Source organism: Lissotriton helveticus (genome assembly GCF_964261635.1).
Source record: "Lissotriton helveticus chromosome 1_1 unlocalized genomic scaffold, aLisHel1.1 SUPER_1_unloc_32, whole genome shotgun sequence".
In the NCBI taxonomy this organism is placed as follows: domain Eukaryota; kingdom Metazoa; phylum Chordata; class Amphibia; order Caudata; family Salamandridae; genus Lissotriton; species Lissotriton helveticus.
The window spans coordinates 644,772-662,214 of NW_027611673.1; positions in this window are offsets into that span (position 1 = coordinate 644,772).

Sequence of the window (17,443 nt, forward strand, 5' to 3'; positions counted from 1 at the left end):
CCATTGGACCCACAATATCAATTCCAACTCTTTCAAAGGGAACCCCCACCACAGGTAGTGGTATTAGGGGGGCCTTTGTTGTGCCACCTGACTTACCACTGGCTTGGCAAGTGACACAGGAGCGACAAAACTCCTTGACATCCTCTGACATGTGAGGCCAGTGAAAGTGTGAAACAAGCCTGTCCCACGTCTTGTTCTGGCCTAAGTGTCCTGCAAGGGGAATATCATGGGCCAAGGTAAGAAGAAACCCCCTAAACTGCAGAGGTATAACCAACCTCCTGGTCATGCCAGACTTGGGGTTTCTAGCCTCTGAGTAAAGGAGTCCATCATCCCAATACACAGTATGGGTACCTTGGGCATCCCCAGCAGCCTCAGCAGCAGCCTGCTGTCTGAGGGTGTGAGAAGTTGGACTGGTAGGGGATGTTTCCAATTCTGGAACCACCTACTACCTGACCAAACAATCCCTTATGGTGTCTGGTTGTAAGTCAACCTTATTAGACAAGCTATCCTAGGGGTAGCATGGACTAAGCAGCCTAAAGGCTTAACTTAAGAGGTCGTGTTAAGCGAGCTGTTTTACCACATACAATCCTGTAATACCAAATGAAAGGACACCACACAAGTATATATTATAAAAATATATGTGTTTATTACTAAAAACAATCCCCAGTATTCTTTATGAATAAAGGGGCACAAGCGTTAAATCAAAAGCACTGTTTAAACATACAAGTTGCACAATTATGGATGAGGGCGGGTGGCCACTCAAACCATATACTAAACAAGTGGTATAAGAGATGCCACTCGAGCAGTGGTTAGGCCTAGGGCCTAGGGAATCGCTGGGAGCAGTCAGGACAAGCAATGCTGAAGTCGGGAATGGCCCTCGGGATTCGGGAGATGTGCGGAAAGCGCACGCATGCACCAATGTTAACCAATGGTGCGTAAAAGTCAAAGAGTTAAAGTTTAAGGACACTTCCGCTGAACCTAGAGGAACAAAACTTAACACACAGACCCTAGAGGTGTGCACCAGTGTGGGAACACCGGCGGAGCAAAGTTACCTCACCCACAGGAAGTGGGTGCACAGGGTCGAAGTGGCGTCTGGTTTTGACACGCAGGCTCTTGGTGCTTGGAGCTGAAAGGGCTGCAGGCAGGTTGAAGATGAAGTGTCCGGTGGAGTCCAAGGGTGGACTCAAGTTGTAGAGTACCTGAAAGCAGAGGGGACAGAGTCTGGGTCACTCAGCAGTGACCAGGGTGGAACCAGGACGGAACCAGGCGATGTCGGGCGCAATCAGGTGGTCGTTGAGGAGCTTCTCTCCACTGTCACGTGAGCTCTGGGGCATCTGCGACGTCCAGGAGCAGGTCACGATCTGTCCCACGCAGGCTCTCACCGTCGGTGCAGTCCGCTTCAAGTTTGGAGCAAACAAGCCTTGGTAAGAGCAATCCACGCGGGATCGGAAGATTGCTTCTCACTCGGACCAGGAAGGTCAGAGTCGGGGCTCCTTTTCAGGGGAGCTGGTGTGGATCTGGAGCAACCAGAATCACAAGTCTTCTTAGGTAGTTCGTCGGCACAGGGACCACAAGCCAGCTGGCAAGTGACCGGGCCAACGCGTTGAGCCAAATCGTGCCAAAGGGCCCCACGCAGCACTCGTCGAGTGTGGAGGGCTGAACTTCGGCTCAGGAGTAGCGCAGGGTGGGGGCTTCTCAAACCCCGGTGCACAGCTTTGAGGGTCACTCGTGGGCTGCACGGTCAGCGTCTCGTGGTCACTTCAAGATGGCGTGCCCCACGCTTCCGGTCGCCTCCAGGGGTCTCAGCTTTGCAGGGACTGTGGATCGGGCTGTTAGAAGCTGGGCAGGCTTGATCTCGTTGATCTCAGTCGCTCGAGTTCCGGCGGGAACTGCAACTAAGTAGACGTCGAGGGCTGGATGGTGCCTGCTGCTGCAGGGTGGTCACTCCTTGACCACAAGGGAGATTCTTCGGGCTTCCACGTTGAGATGGAGGGCGAAGGGTCCAGAATATCGTTTCAAATGTTTCTTCCAGGAAATCTGATGTGCATTGGCACTGCTCCCACTCTTATTCGAATCTGGTGGGCGTGATTACCTGCTAGGTCCCCTCCTATGGGTGGGACCCAGGAAGTGGGTGGATACACCCCCTTCCTTTGATCCAGGCCGCCCTGGCACGAGGGCTGGAGTGCCCCAGAACCGGTTTGGCCGGATTATGCAAGGGGCAGCCTTGTGCGCCCCAGGCAGTGTCTGGTTTCTTTCAAACCTCCCTGCTACAATACACTATCTCCTGTCTGGAGGGCGGTGACACCCTCCTGTGACAGGAAACCCTTTGTCCAGGACCCCCTTGACTGAGTTTCGGTCAGCTCCAGGGGTCCAGACATTTGTCTGTGGCAGAGGCATCCATTTTGTGGATCTTAAGGCCTTTGGAGAAATCAACCGCATTAAAGTGAAGTAACATGTCTTACCCCTCTAGAGGGGTGGAATGCTATCCCCGTCGCCAGAACTGGCGAGGGGATAGTATTCCAAATCGTATGACACCTTACACGACATGTTTTGATAAAGCCAAACCAAAGATGCTAAATAACCGCGAGGATTATAAGGCACTTAAGAGTATATGGTATGGCCTTATCCTGAAACAGCTTAGGGAGTTGTTCCCGACAGCTGCAGACAGGCTCAGCTCATGCTAGAGCTCCATCTCACATTAAACCACGCACTCTGCCTCCAGGATTGATGAGGCCTTCCATAGGAGTGGCTCACAGGTTAATATGTGTCCAGATATAGGTTTAGATATAGGTATACTATATCTAAGCAAGGGGTGATTACACCACCTTACCCCAGCTGAGTGATCAGCCAGTTGTGTCAATTTAAGAACCAGCCAGGGGTGGCAAAAGATATGCTGCAGCCCCTGGTAGGCCTTGGTGGCTCCTATGCCCTGGGCACCTATAGTGCATTATACAGGGGCTGACAAGGAGTCCATTTCCAATTGTGGTATGTACCTAGGGTACATGGAATCCATTTTACAGAGAGAGCAGATGGCCTGGGGCCCTGATTAGCAGGGAACCAGGTCAACTAAGTCAAAAAACCAGCTAAACACAGGCAAAAAATCTGGGGTAACCATAGTCAGGTAGCCACCTTCCTACATAACCCCCCCCCCCAAACGAAAGGAGATAAGGCTATCCTTGGCCAGGTAAGCCTATATTGCCTGAGTGGCCATATAAGGAAGTACCTGCACTAGCATGGGTACCCCCTGTCTCATGGTCCACTAAGCAGTCCCTCACCCTTTGGGTATTAGAGGGTCTCCACCATAGGGAATCACTACCTTGGGTGTGTTTATGCAAAGTTAAAGGCTGGTTTGGATATGGAGTTTTGAAGTGAGGCTCTACTAAGTTAGGGCTTGGCTTCCTCCAATTATCTTCCACCATGTGTGCCTTTCTTTCTTTAACTGAGGTGCACTGTGCTCTCAGGGTCAACCTCTGGCTACCTAAAGCTGGAGGCTGGGTCCCTCTGTTTGGCTTGCTGGAGGGACAGTTCAGGTTTGGGCCCCTTGGGTCCCAGGTTTGGCTGTGCCCAACAGAATCCATCTGTGGGAGGTCCCTAACTGTTTTTAAGGGGGCTCCCTCAGGAGTATTTAAAGTTTTCACCTTACTAGGGCTACTAGTTTTGGTGCAACTAATCTTTTGATGGGGGTGCTTTATTTGACAGGGGGCCCTCTGGGTCCCACTGTCCTTCTTGTCCTCTGCAGCCCTGGGCTGCCTAAGGCAAGGTAGAGAGGGGCAGGTTACCTGCTCCAGACTGGGTCCCACCTGAGAAGGGTCCACCGCCATCAGAGGCTCTGTCAGGCCAGGCCTAACAACCTCTGGGGCAGTTCCTTCATCAGGGGTAAGATCAGTTCCCTGAGGAGGCTGATCCTGTCCTAAAGTCTGGTGAGGGGGAGATTTCTCTTCCTCCTCCATGCTCTCAGTTTGTGTGGAGTTATCCATCATTTCAGGCTTCACAACACACATATCAGTTTGAGTTTGGGCTGTGGCCATCACAGCCCCACCAACCTTTTCAGGAGGAGACTCAGTTTGGGTTTCTGCTGTTATCATAACAGCTTTGCTATTCTGTTCAGGAAGAGCTTTTGCTAAAGATGGGGCAGAGAGTTTCTCAGCCCTACCAACCTTTTCAGGAAGGACATCTTGGATTGGGGCTGTAGCCATTACAGCCCCACTAACCTTTCCATTGGAATTTACCATTCTAGAATGGATTTCCTGTTCAACCTCAGCCCAGGCTGAGATTTCCAAATCATTACCAAGTAGGCAGTCTACAGGCAAGTTTGGTGACACTGCCACTCTCTTTGGGCCAATGACACCTCCCCAGCTGAGACTTACTACTGCCATGGGATGATTTGTTTGGATTCCATCAATGTTTGTAACCTGGTATGTGGCACCAGGTAAAAGTTGCTTAGAGGGGACTATGCCATCAGCCACCATGGTGATGCTAGCCCCTGTGTCTCTAAAAGCTTCAACTTTCAAACCATTGATGATGGGTTCTTGTCTATACTTGCTCAAAGTATTTGGGCAAGCAGAGAAGTTGGCAAACCCCATGCCAGTCTCATAAACAAGATCATTGGGTGATGGGGACCTGGATAGGCCAGGGTCCACCTGAGCTCCAACAGTAAACCTACCCAGATTCCTGGGTGTGCTTCCACTTCCTGGGGGATTACTGCTGACAGTAACAGGAGGTGTTGAAGCTGGTTTTGGAGGTATATTTTCTTTATTGTTATTCTTGGGACAACAGTTGTCTGTTTTGTAATGCCCAACCTGTTTACAGGCATAACAATAAGGCTTTTTCTCAGTTGAAGAAGTGTCTTGGGACCCACCCCCATTCTTGGAGTTTTGGGGCCCTGGGGAAGTCTTTTCTTTATTTTTATCCCCACCCTTATCTTGAGGCTTGGTAGACTCCTTCTTCTGGTTACTGTCCTGATTCTTAGGCCTAATCCTGGTTCTGACCCACTTGTCTGCCTTCTTTCCCAATTCTTGGGGAGAGGTCAGATCAGAGTCCACCAGGTGCTGGTGTAAGAGCTGGTTCTGACAATTACTTAGGATCTGCTCCCTCATAATCAAATTATACAATCCTGTAAAGTCATGTACTTTGCTGCCATGTAGCCAACCCTCCAGAGCCTTAGTAGCACAATCCACAAAATCAGTCCAGTCCTGTGTCTGTGTCTTCTGGGTGTCTCTGAACTTCAACCTGTACTGTTCAGTGGTTAAGCCAAACCCATCTATTAGGACACTCTTCAGGACTTTGTAATTGTTTGCATCCTCATGTCTAACAGTGAGGAGCTTATCTCTCCCTTTCTCTGAAAAGGAGTACCATAAGATTGCTGCCCACTGTTCCTCAGGAACCTGCTGTACCATGCAGGCTCTCTCAAGAGCAGTTATCCACTTGTGGATGTCATCCCCTTCCTTGTAGGGGGGCACAATCTTTGTCAGGTTTCTACTATCATAGGACCTGGGTTTCTCTTTAGGAATATTGCTGCCACCAGTGGCATCTAAGCCACACAATTTCTGCTCTCTTGCCAAGGCAAGTCTAGCTTGAGCCAAGGCTACCTCCTCCCTCTCTATCTGGAGTTTGACAGCCCTCATTCTGGCCCTATGTTCTAGCTTTTGAGAAGCATTCATGCCTCTCTGTGATTCTCTGGAGGCACTAGAAACATGAGAGTCCCCTGAGGGAGATCTCACTCTTCTGTTGCCTGGGAGAATAACATGTTGGGTTCTGGGGAGGTGCTGGCCCTCTCCATTCCCCAGTAGGTCCAAGTTGGCCTGGCTAAGCCTACCAACTGGAACCTGGCTACCCTGATCCTGTACTTCTAAGTCCTCAACCTCTGAGTCCTCATCCAAGTCATCATCATCCTCCTCTTCAGGGGGATCAACTGCAGGGGGGTTCCCTCCAGTTCCTGTGTCTAGGGAAGCTGCTTTTGCCTTCTCTAAGTCATCCTGTTCTAGGATTTCTACCAGGATTAGGCAGGTGGGGCTTCTGCCCCTTTTTAACCCTCTTGCTTTGCACAAGGCAATCAAGTCTCTGCGGGTTAGTTTGTCATATCCAAAAGTTGCCTGGGTAGGGTCAACTGTCACAGGACTAGACCCTGAGGCCTTTCCTGTGTCAGACATGGTTACTAGTGAGGTGTAAGTGGTGCACTTACCTACACTAAGTGTTTTCCTACTGGACCTTGCTAGTGAGTTGTAGTCAGGGGTGTGCTACTCCCTTCAACCTACAACTACTAAGTTCAGTAGAACTTAATATGCTAAGCTTTTGATTTTATATGTACCTAGAGGTACTTGATGTGATCTTTCAATTTGATATAAAGATTGTAATAGTAAAACAACAGCAAGCTCAAATCCGCACCGCTGCTCACCAATGTGAGAAGTTGGCCTGGTAGGGGATGTTTCCAATTCTGGAACCACCTACTACCTGACCAAACAATCCCTTATGGTGTCTGGTTGTAAGTCAACCTTATTAGACAAGCTATCCTAGGGGTAGCATGGACTAAGCAGCCTAAAGGCTTAACTTAAGAGGTCGTGTTAAGCGAGCTGTTTTACCACATACAATCCTGTAATACCAAATGAAAGGACACCACACAAGTATATATTATAAAAATATATGTGTTTATTACTAAAAACAATCCCCAGTATTCTTTATGAATAAAGGGGCACAAGCGTTAAATCAAAAGCACTGTTTAAACATACAAGTTGCACAATTATGGATGAGGGCGGGTGGCCACTCAAACCATATACTAAACAAGTGGTATAAGAGATGCCACTCGAGCAGTGGTTAGGCCTAGGGCCTAGGGAATCGCTGGGAGCAGTCAGGACAAGCAATGCTGAAGTCGGGAATGGCCCTCGGGATTCGGGAGATGTGCGGAAAGCGCACGCATGCACCAATGTTAACCAATGGTGCGTAAAAGTCAAAGAGTTAAAGTTTAAGGACACTTCCGCTGAACCTAGAGGAACAAAACTTAACACACAGACCCTAGAGGTGTGCACCAGTGTGGGAACACCGGCGGAGCAAAGTTACCTCACCCACAGGAAGTGGGTGCACAGGGTCGAAGTGGCGTCGGGTTTTGACACGCAGGCTCTTGGTGCTTGGAGCTGAAAGGGCTGCAGGCAGGTTGAAGATGAAGTGTCCGGTGGAGTCCAAGGGTGGACTCAAGTTGTAGAGTACCTGAAAGCAGAGGGGACAGAGTCTGGGTCACTCAGCAGTGACCAGGGTGGAACCAGGACGGAACCAGGCGATGTCGGGCGCAATCAGGTGGTCGTCGAGGAGCTTCTCTCCGCTGTCACGTGGGCTCTGGGGCATCTGCGACGTCCAGGAGCAGGTCACGATCTGTCCCACGCAGGCTCTCACCGTCGGTGCAGTCGGCTTCAAGTTTGGAGCAAACAAGCCTTGGTAAGAGCAATCCACGCGGGATCGGAAGATTGCTTCTCACTCGGACCAGGAAGGTCAGAGTCGGGACTCCTTTTCAGGGGAGCTGGTGTGGATCTGGAGCAACCAGAATCACAAGTCTTCTTAGGTAGTTCGTTGGCACAGGGACCACAAGCCAGCTGGCAAGTGACCGGGCCAACGCGTTGAGCCAAATCGTGCCAAAGGGCCCCACGCAGCACTCGTCGAGTGTGGAGGGCTGAACTTCGGCTCAGGAGTAGCTCAGGGTGGGGGCTTCTCAAACCCCGGTGCACAGCTTCGAGGGTCACTCGTGGGCTGCACGGTCAGCGTCTCGTGGTCACTTCAAGATGGCGTGCCCCACGATTCCGGTCGCCTCCACGGGTCTCAGCTTTGCAGGGACTGTGGATCGGGCTGTTAGAAGCTGGGCAGGCTTGATCTCGTCGATCTCAGTCGCTCGAGTTCCGGCGGGAACTGCAACTAAGTAGACGTCGAGGGCTGGATGGTGCCTGCTGCTGCAGGGTGGTCACTCCTTGACCACAAGGGAGATTCTTCGGGCTTCCACGTTGAGATGGAGGGCGAAGGGTCCAGAATATCGTTTCAAATGTTTCTTCCAGGAAATCTGATGTGCATTGGCACTGCTCCCACTCTTATTCGAATCTGGTGGGCGTGATTACCTGCTAGGTCCCCTCCTATGGGTGGGACCCAGGAAGTGGGTGGATACACCCCCTTCCTTTGATCCAGGCTGCCCTGGCATGAGGGCTGGAGTGCCCCAGAACCGGTTTGGCCGGATTATGCAAGGGGCAGCCTTGTGCGCCCCAGGCAGTGTCTGGTTTCTTTCAAACCTCCCTGCTACAATACACTATCTCCTGTCTGGAGGGCGGTGACACCCTCCTGTGACAGGAAACCCTTTGTCCAGGACCCCCTTGACTGAGTTTCGGTCAGCTCCAGGGGTCCAGACATTTGTCTGTGGCAGAGGCATCCATTTTGTGGATCTTAAGGCCTTTGGAGAAATCAACCGCATTAAAGTGAAGTAACATGTCTTACCCCTCTAGAGGGGTGGAATGCTATCCCCGTCGCCAGAACTGGCGAGGGGATAGTATTCCAAATCGTATGACACCTTACACGACATGTTTTGATAAAGCCAAACCAAAGATGCTAAATAACCGCGAGGATTATAAGGCACTTAAGAGTATATGGTATGGCCTTATCCTGAAACAGCTTAGGGAGTTGTTCCCGACAGCTGCAGACAGGCTCAGCTCATGCTAGAGCTCCATCTCACATTAAACCACGCACTCTGCCTCCAGGATTGATGAGGCCTTCCATAGGAGTGGCTCACAGGTTAATATGTGTCCAGATATAGGTTTAGATATAGGTATACTATATCTAAGCAAGGGGTGTAGGAAGGTGGCTACCTGACTATGTGTAGGAGAGTAGGGTCTGCTATCCTATGGTCACCCCAAATTTTTGCTTTTTGCTTCACTGGTTTTCGACTACTGAGGCTGTGGGCCTGCTGATCAGACCCCCAGCCTGCTGTTCTCTCACTAAATTAATGACACATGTGCTATAGGCACATACCAATTGGAAATGGACTCCTTGTCAGCCCCTGTAGAATGCACTATAGGTGCACAGGGCACAGGAGCCACTAAGGCCTACCAGGGGCTGCAGCATATCTTTTGCCACCCCTGGCTGGTTCTTAAATTGACACAACTGGCTGATCACTCAGCTGGGGTAAGGTGGTGTACACACCCCTTGCTTAGATATAGTATACCTATGTCTAAACCTATATCTGGACACATGTAAACCTGTGAGCCACTCCTATAGACAGGCCTCACCAAACCTGGAGGCTGGGTGCATGGTTTTTATGTGAGATGGAGCTCTAGCATGAGCTGAGCCTGTCTGCAGCCGTCGGGAACAAATCCCTAAGCTGTTTCAGGATAATGCCATACCATATACTATTAAGTGCCTTATAATCCTCGCGGTTATTTAGCAACTCTGGTTTGGCTTTATCAAAACATGTCGTGTAAGGTGTCATACGCTTTGGAATACCATCCCCTCGCCAGTTCTGGCGACGGGGATGGCATTCCACCCCTCTAGAGGGGTAAGACATGTTACTTCACTTTAATGCGGTTGATTTCTCCAAAGGCCTTAAGATCCACAAAATGGATGCCTCTGCCACAGACAAATGTCTGGACCCCTGGAGCTGACCGAAACCCAGTCAAGGGGGTCCTGGACAAAGGGTTTCCTGTCACAGGAGGGTGTCACCGCCCTCCAGACAGGAGATAGTGTATTGTAGCAGGGAGGTTTGAAAGAAACCAGACACTGCCTGGGGCGCACAAGGCTGCCCCTTGCATAATCCGGCCAAACCGGTTCTGGGGCACTCCAGCCCTCGTGCCAGGGCGGCCTGGATCAAAGGAAGGGGGTGTATCCACCCACTTCCTGGGTCCCACCCATAGGAGGGGACCTAGCAGGTAATCACGCCCACCAGATTCGAATAAGAGTGGGAGCAGTGCCAATGCACATCAGATTTCCTGGAAGAAACATTTGAAACGATATTCTGGACCCTTCGCCCTCCATCTCAACGTGGAAGCCCGAAGAATCTCCCTTGTGGTCAAGGAGTGACCACCCTGCAGCAGCAGGCACCATCCAGCCCTCGACGTCTACTTAGTTGCAGTTCCCGCCGGAACTCGAGCGACTGAGATCGACGAGATCAAGCCTGCCCAGCTTCTAACAGCCCGATCCACAGTCCATGCAAAGCTGAGACCCGTGGAGGCGACCGGAAGCGTGGGGCACGCCATCTTGAAGTGACCACGAGACGCTGACCGTGCAGCCCACGAGTGACCCTCGAAGCTGTACACCGGGGTTTGAGAAGCCCCCACCCTGAGCTACTCCTGAGCCGAAGTTCAGCCCTCCACACTCGACGAGTGCTGCGTGGGGCCCTTTGGCACGATTTGGCTCAACGCGTTGGCCCGGTCACTTGCCAGCTGGCTTGTGGTCCCTGTGCCAACGAACTACCAAAGAAGACTCGTGAATCTGGTTGCTCCAGATCCACACCAGCTCCCCTGAAAAGGAGCCCCGACTCTGACCTTCCTGGTCCGAGTGAGAAGCAATCTTCCGATCCTGCGTGGATTGCTCTTACCAAGGCTTGTTTGCTCCAAACCTGAAGCCGACTGCACCGACGGTGAGAGCCTGCGTGGGACAGATCGTGACCTGCTCCTGGACGTCGCAGATGCCCCAGAGCCCACGTGACAGCGGAGAGAAGCTCCTCGACGACCACCTGATTGCGCCCGACATTGCCTGGTTCCGTCCTGGTTCCACCCTGGTCACTGCTGAGTGACCCAGACTCTGTCCCCTCTGCTTTCAGGTACTCTACAACTTGAGTCCACCCTTGGACTCCACCGGACACTTCGTCTTCACCCTGCCTGCAGCCCTTTCAGCTTCAAGCACCAAGAGCCTGCGTGTCAAAACCCGACGCCACTTCGACCCTGTGCACCCACTTCCTGTGGGTGAGGTAACTTTGCTCCGCCGGTGTTCCCACACTGGTGCACACCTCTAGGGTCTGTGTGTTAAGTTTTGTTCCTCTAGGTTCAGCGGAAGTGTCCTTAAACTTTAACTCTTTGACTTTTACGCACCATTGGTTAACATTGGTGCATGCGTGCGCTTTCCGCACATCTCCCGAATCCCGAGGGCCATTCCCGACTTCAGCATTGCTTGTCCTGACTGCTCCCAGCGATTCCCTAGGCCCTAGGCCTAACCACTGTTCGAGTGGCCTCTCTTATACCACTTGTTTAGTATATGGTTTGAGTGGCCCCCCGCCCTCATCCATAATTGTGCAACTTGTATGTTTAAACAGTGCTTTTTGATTTAACGCTTGTGCCCCTTTATTCATAAAGAATACTGGGGATTGTTTTTAGTAATAAACACATATATTTTTATAATATATACTTGTGTGGTGTCCTTTCATTTGGTATTACAGGATTGTATGTGGTAAAACAGCTCGCTTAACACGACCTCTTAAGTTAAGCCTTTAGGCTGCTTAGTCCATGCTACCCCTAGGATAGCTTGTCTAATAAGGTTGACTTACAACCAGACACCATAAGGGATTGTTTGGTCAGGTAGTAGGTGGTTCCAGAATTGGAAACATCCCCTACCAGGCCAACTTCTCACATTGGTGAGCAGCGGTGCGGATTTGAGCTTGCTGTTGTTTTACCATTGCAATCTTTATATCAAATTGAAAGATCACATCAAGTACCTCTAGGTACATATAAAATCAAAAGCTTAGCATATTAAGTTCTACTGAACTTAGTAGTTGTAGGTTGAAGGGAGTAGCACACCCCTGACTACAACTCACTAGCAAGGTCCAGTAGGAAAACACTTAGTGTAGGTAAGTGCACCACTTACACCTCACTAGTAACCATGTCTGTAGGAAGGTGGCTACCTGACTATGGTTACCCCAGATTTTTTTGCCTGTGTTTAGCTGGTTTTTTGACTTAGTTGACCTGGTTCCCTGCTAATCAGGGCCCCAGGCCATCTGCTCTCTCTGTAAAATGGATTCCATGTACCCTAGGTACATACCAATTGGAAATGGACTCCTTGTCAGCCCCTGTAGAATGCACTATAGGTGCACAGGGCACAGGAGCCACTAAGGCCTACCAGGGGCTGCAGCATATCTTTTGCCACCCCTGGCTGGTTCTTAAATTGACACAACTGGCTGATCACTCAGCTGGGGTAAGGTGGTGTACACACCCCTTGCTTAGATATAGTATACCTATGTCTAAACCTATATCTGGACACATGTAAACCTGTGAGCCACTCCTATAGACAGGCCTCACCAATCCTGGAGGCTGGGTGCATGGTTTTTATGTGAGATGGAGCTCTAGCATGAGCTGAGCCTGTCTGCAGCCGTCGGGAACAAATCCCTAAGCTGTTTCAGGATAATGCCATACCATATACTATTAAGTGCCTTATAATCCTCGCGGTTATTTAGCAACTCTGGTTTGGCTTTATCAAAACATGTCGTGTAAGGTGTCATACGCTTTGGAATACCATCCCCTCGCCAGTTCTGGCGACGGGGATGGCATTCCACCCCTCTAGAGGGGTAAGACATGTTACTTCACTTTAATGCGGTAGATTTCTCCAAAGGCCTTAAGATCCACAAAATGGATGCCTCTGCCACAGACAAATGTCTGGACCCCTGGAGCTGACCGAAACCCAGTCAAGGGGGCCCTGGACAAAGGGTTTCCTGTCACAGGAGGGTGTCACCGCCCTCCAGACAGGAGATAGTGTATTGTAGCAGGGAGGTTTGAAAGAAACCAGACACTGCCTGGGGCGCACAAGGCTGCCCCTTGCATAATCCGGCCAAACCGGTTCTGGGGCACTCCAGCCCTCGTGCCAGGGCGGCCTGGATCAAAGGAAGGGGGTGTATCCACCCACTTCCTGGGTCCCACCCATAGGAGGGGACCTAGCAGGTAATCACGCCCACCAGATTCGAATAAGAGTGGGAGCAGTGCCAATGCACATCAGATTTCCTGGAAGAAACATTTGAAACGATATTCTGGACCCTTCGCCCTCCATCTCAACGTGGAAGCCCGAAGAATCTCCCTTGTGGTCAAGGAGTGACCACCCTGCAGCAGCAGGCACCATCCAGCCCTCGACGTCTACTTAGTTGCAGTTCCCGCCGGAACTCGAGCGACTGAGATCGACGAGATCAAGCCTGCCCAGCTTCTAACAGCCCGATCCACAGTCCCTGCAAAGCTGAGACCCGTGGAGGCGACCGGAAGCGTGGGGCACGCCATCTTGAAGTGACCACGAGACGCTGACCGTGCAGCCCACGAGTGACCCTCGAAGCTGTACACCGGGGTTTGAGAATCCCCCACCCTGAGCTACTCCTGAGCCGAAGTTCAGCCCTCCACACTCGACGAGTGCTGCGTGGGGCCCTTTGGCACGATTTGGCTCAACGCGTTGGCCCGGTCACTTGCCAGCTGGCTTGTGGTCCCTGTGCCGACGAACTACAAAAGAAGACTCGTGATTCTGGTTGCTCCAGATCCACACCAGCTCCCCTGAAAGGGAGCCCCGACTCTGACCTTCCTGGTCCGAGTGAGACGCCATCTTCCAATCCCGCGTGGATTGCTCTTACCAAGGCTTGTTTGCTCCAAACCGGAAGCCGACTGCACCGACGGTGAGAGCCTGCGTCGGACAGATCGTGACCTGCTCCTGGACGTCGCAGATGCCCCAGAGCCCACGTGACAGCGAAGAGAAGCGCCTCGACGACCACCTGATTGCGCCCGACATTGCCTGGTTCCGTCCTGGTTCCACCCTGGTCACTGCTGAGTGACCCAGACTCTGTCCCCTCTGCTTTCAGGTACTCTTCAACTTGAGTCCACCCTTGGACTCCACCGGACACTTCGTCTTCACCCTGCCTGCAGCCCTTTCAGCTTCAAGCACCAAGAGCCTGCGTGTCAAAACCCGACGCCACTTCGACCCTGTGCACCCACTTCCTGTGGGTGAGGTAACTTTGCTCCGCCGGTGTTCCCACACTGGTGCACACCTCTAGGGTCTGTGTGTTAAGTTTTGTTCCTCTAGGTTCAGCGGAAGTGTCCTTAAACTTTAACTATTTGACTTTTACGCACCATTGGTTAACATTGGTGCATGCGTGCGCTTTCCGCACATCTCCCGAATCCCGAGGGTCATTCCCGACTTCAGCATTGCTTGTCCTGACTGCTCCCAGCGATTCCCTAGGCCCTAGGCCTAACCACTGTTCGAGTGGCCTCTCTTATACCACTTGTTTAGTATATGGTTTGAGTGGCCCCCTGCCCTCATCCATAATTGTGCAACTTTGTATGTTTAAACAGTGCTTTTGATTTAACGCTTGTGCCCCTTTATTCATAAAGAATACTGGGGATTGTTTTTAGTAATAAACACATATATTTTTATAATATATACTTGTGTGGTGTCCTTTCATTTGGTATTACAGGATTGTAGGTGGTAAAACAGCTCGCTTAACACGACCTCTTAAGTTAAGCCTTTAGGCTGCTTAGTCCATGCTACCACTAGGATAGCTTGTCTAATAAGGTTGACTTACAACCAGACACCATAAGGGGATTGTTTGGTCAGGTAGTAGGTGGTTCCAGAATTGGAAACATCCCCTACCAGGCCAACTTCTCACATTGGTGAGCAGCGGTGCGGATTTGAGCTTGCTGTTGTTTTACCATTGCAATCTTTATATCAAATTGAAAGATCACATCAAGTACCTCTAGGTACATATAAAATCAAAAGCTTAGCATATTAAGTTCTACTGAACTTAGTAGTTGTAGGTTGAAGGGAGTAGCACACCCCTGACTACAACTCACTAGCAAGGTCCAGTAGGAAAACACTTAGTGTAGGTAAGTGCACCACTTACACCTCACTAGTAACCATGTCTGACACAGGAAAGGCCTCAGGGTCTAGTCCTGTGACAGTTGACCCTACCCAGGCAACTTTTGGATATGACAAACTAACCCGCAGAGACTTGATTGCCTTGTGCAAAGCAAGAGGGTTAAAAAGGGGCAGAAGCCCCACCTGCCTAACCCTGGTAGAAATCCTAGAACAGGATGACTTAGAGAAGGCTAAAGCAGCTTCCCTAGACACAGGAAATGGAGAGAACCCCCCTGTAGTTGATCCCCCTGAAGAGGAGGATGATGATGACTTGGATGAGGACTCAGATGTTGGGGACTTAGAAGTACAGGATCAGGGTAGCCAGGTTCCAGTTGGAAGGCTTAGCCAGGCCAACTTGGACCTACTGGGGAATGGAGAGGGCCAGCACCTCCCCAGAACCCAACATGTGATTCTCCCAGGCAACAGAAGAGTGAGATCTCCCTCAGGGGACTCTCATCTTTCTAGTGCCTCCAGAGAATCAGAGAGAGGCATGAGTGCTTCTCAGAAAGCTGAGCATAGGGCTAGAATGAGGGCTGTCAGACTCCAGATAGAGAGAGAGGAGGTAGCCCTGAGTCAAGCTAAGCTTACCTTAGCTCAAGCTAAACTTGCCTTGGCAAGAGAGCAGAAATTGTGTGGCTTAGATGCCACTGGTGGCAGCAATATTCCTAAAGAGAAACCCAGGTCCTATGATAGTAGAAACCTGACAAAGATTGTGCCCCCCTTCAAAGAAGGGGATGACATCCACAAATGGATGACTGCTCTTGAGAGAGCCTGCATGGTACAGCAGGTTCCTGAGGAACAGTGGGCAGCAATCTTATGGTACTCCTTTTCAGAGAAAGGGAGGGACAAGCTCCTCACTGTCAGACATGAGGATGCAAACAATTACAAAGTCCTGAAGAGTGTTCTGATAGATGGGTTTGGCTTAACCACTGAACAGTACAGGTTCAAGTTCAGAGACACCCAGAAGACACAGACTCAGGACTGGACTGATTTTGTAGATTGTGCTACTAAGGCTCTGGAGGGTTGGCTACATGGCAGCAAAGTACATGACTTTACAGGATTGTATAATTTGATTATGAGGGAGCAGATCCTAAGTAATTGTCAGAACCAGCTCTTACACCAGCACCTGGTAGACTCTGATCTGACCTCTCCCCAAGAATTGGGAAAGAAGGCAGACAAATGGGTCAGAACCAGGATTAGGCCTAAGAATCAGGACAGTAACCAGAAGAAGGAGTCTACCAAGCCTCAAGATAAGGGTGGGGATAAAAGTAAAGAAAAGACTTCCCCAGGGCCCCAAAACTCCAAGGATGGGGGTGGGTCCCAAGACACTTCTTCAACTGAGAAAAAACCCTATTGTTATCCCTGTAAACAGGTGGGGCATTACAAAACAGACAGCTGTTGTCCCAAGAATAACAATAAAGAAAATATACCTCCAAAGCCAGCTTCAACACCTCCTGTTACTGTCAGCAGTAATCCCCCAGGAAGTGGAAGCACACCCAGGAATCTGGGTGGGTTTACTTTTGGAAATCAGGTGGACCCTGGCCTATCCAGGTCCCCATCACCCAATGATCTTGTTTATGAGGCTGGCATGGGGTTTGCCAACTTCTCTGCTTGCCCAAATACTTTGAGCAAGTATAGACAAGAACCCATCATCAATGGTTTAAGAGTTGAAGCTTTTAGAGACACAGGGGCTAGCATCACCATGGTGGCTGATGGCATAGTCCCCTCTAAGCAACTTTTACCTGGTGCCACATACCAGGTAATAAACATTGATGGCATCCAAACAAATCATCCCATGGCAGTAGTAAGTCTCAGCTGGGGAGGTGTCACTGGCCCAAAGAGAGTGGCAGTGTCCCCAAACTTGCCTGTAGACTGTCTACTGGGTAATGATTTAGAAATCTCAGCCTGGGCTGGGGTTGAACAGGAAATCCATTCTAGAATGGTAAATTCCAATGGAAAGGTTAGTGGGGCTGTAATGGCTACAGCCCCAATTCAAGATGTCCTTCCTGAAAAGGTTGGTAGGGCGGAGATACTCCCTGCCCCATCTTTAGCAAAAGCTCTTCCTGAACAGAATAGCAAAGCTGTTATGATAACAGCAGAAACCCAAACTGAGTCTCCTCCTGAAAAGGTTGGTGGGGCTGTGATGGCCACAGCCCAAACTCAAACTGACACGTGTGTTGTGAAACCTGAAATGATGGATAACTCCACACAAACTGAGAGCATGGAGGAGGAAGAGGAATCTCCCCCTCACCAGACTTTAGGACAGGATCAGCCTCCTCAGGGAACTGATCTTACCCCTGATGAAGGAACTGCCCCAGAGGTGGTTGGGCCTAGCCTGACAGAACCTCTGATGTCAGTGGAACCTTCTCAGGTGGGACCCAGTCTGGAGCAGGTAACCTGCCCCTCTCTACCTTGCCTTAGCCAGCCCAGGGCTGCAGAGGACAAGAAGGACAGTGAGACCCAGAGGGCCCCCTGTCAAATAAAGCACCCCCATCAAAAGATTAGGTGCACCAAAACTAGTAGCCCTAGTAAGGTGAAAACTTTAAAAACTCCTGAGGGAGCCCCCTTAAAAACAGTTAGGGACCTCCCACAGATGGATTCTGTTGGGCACAGC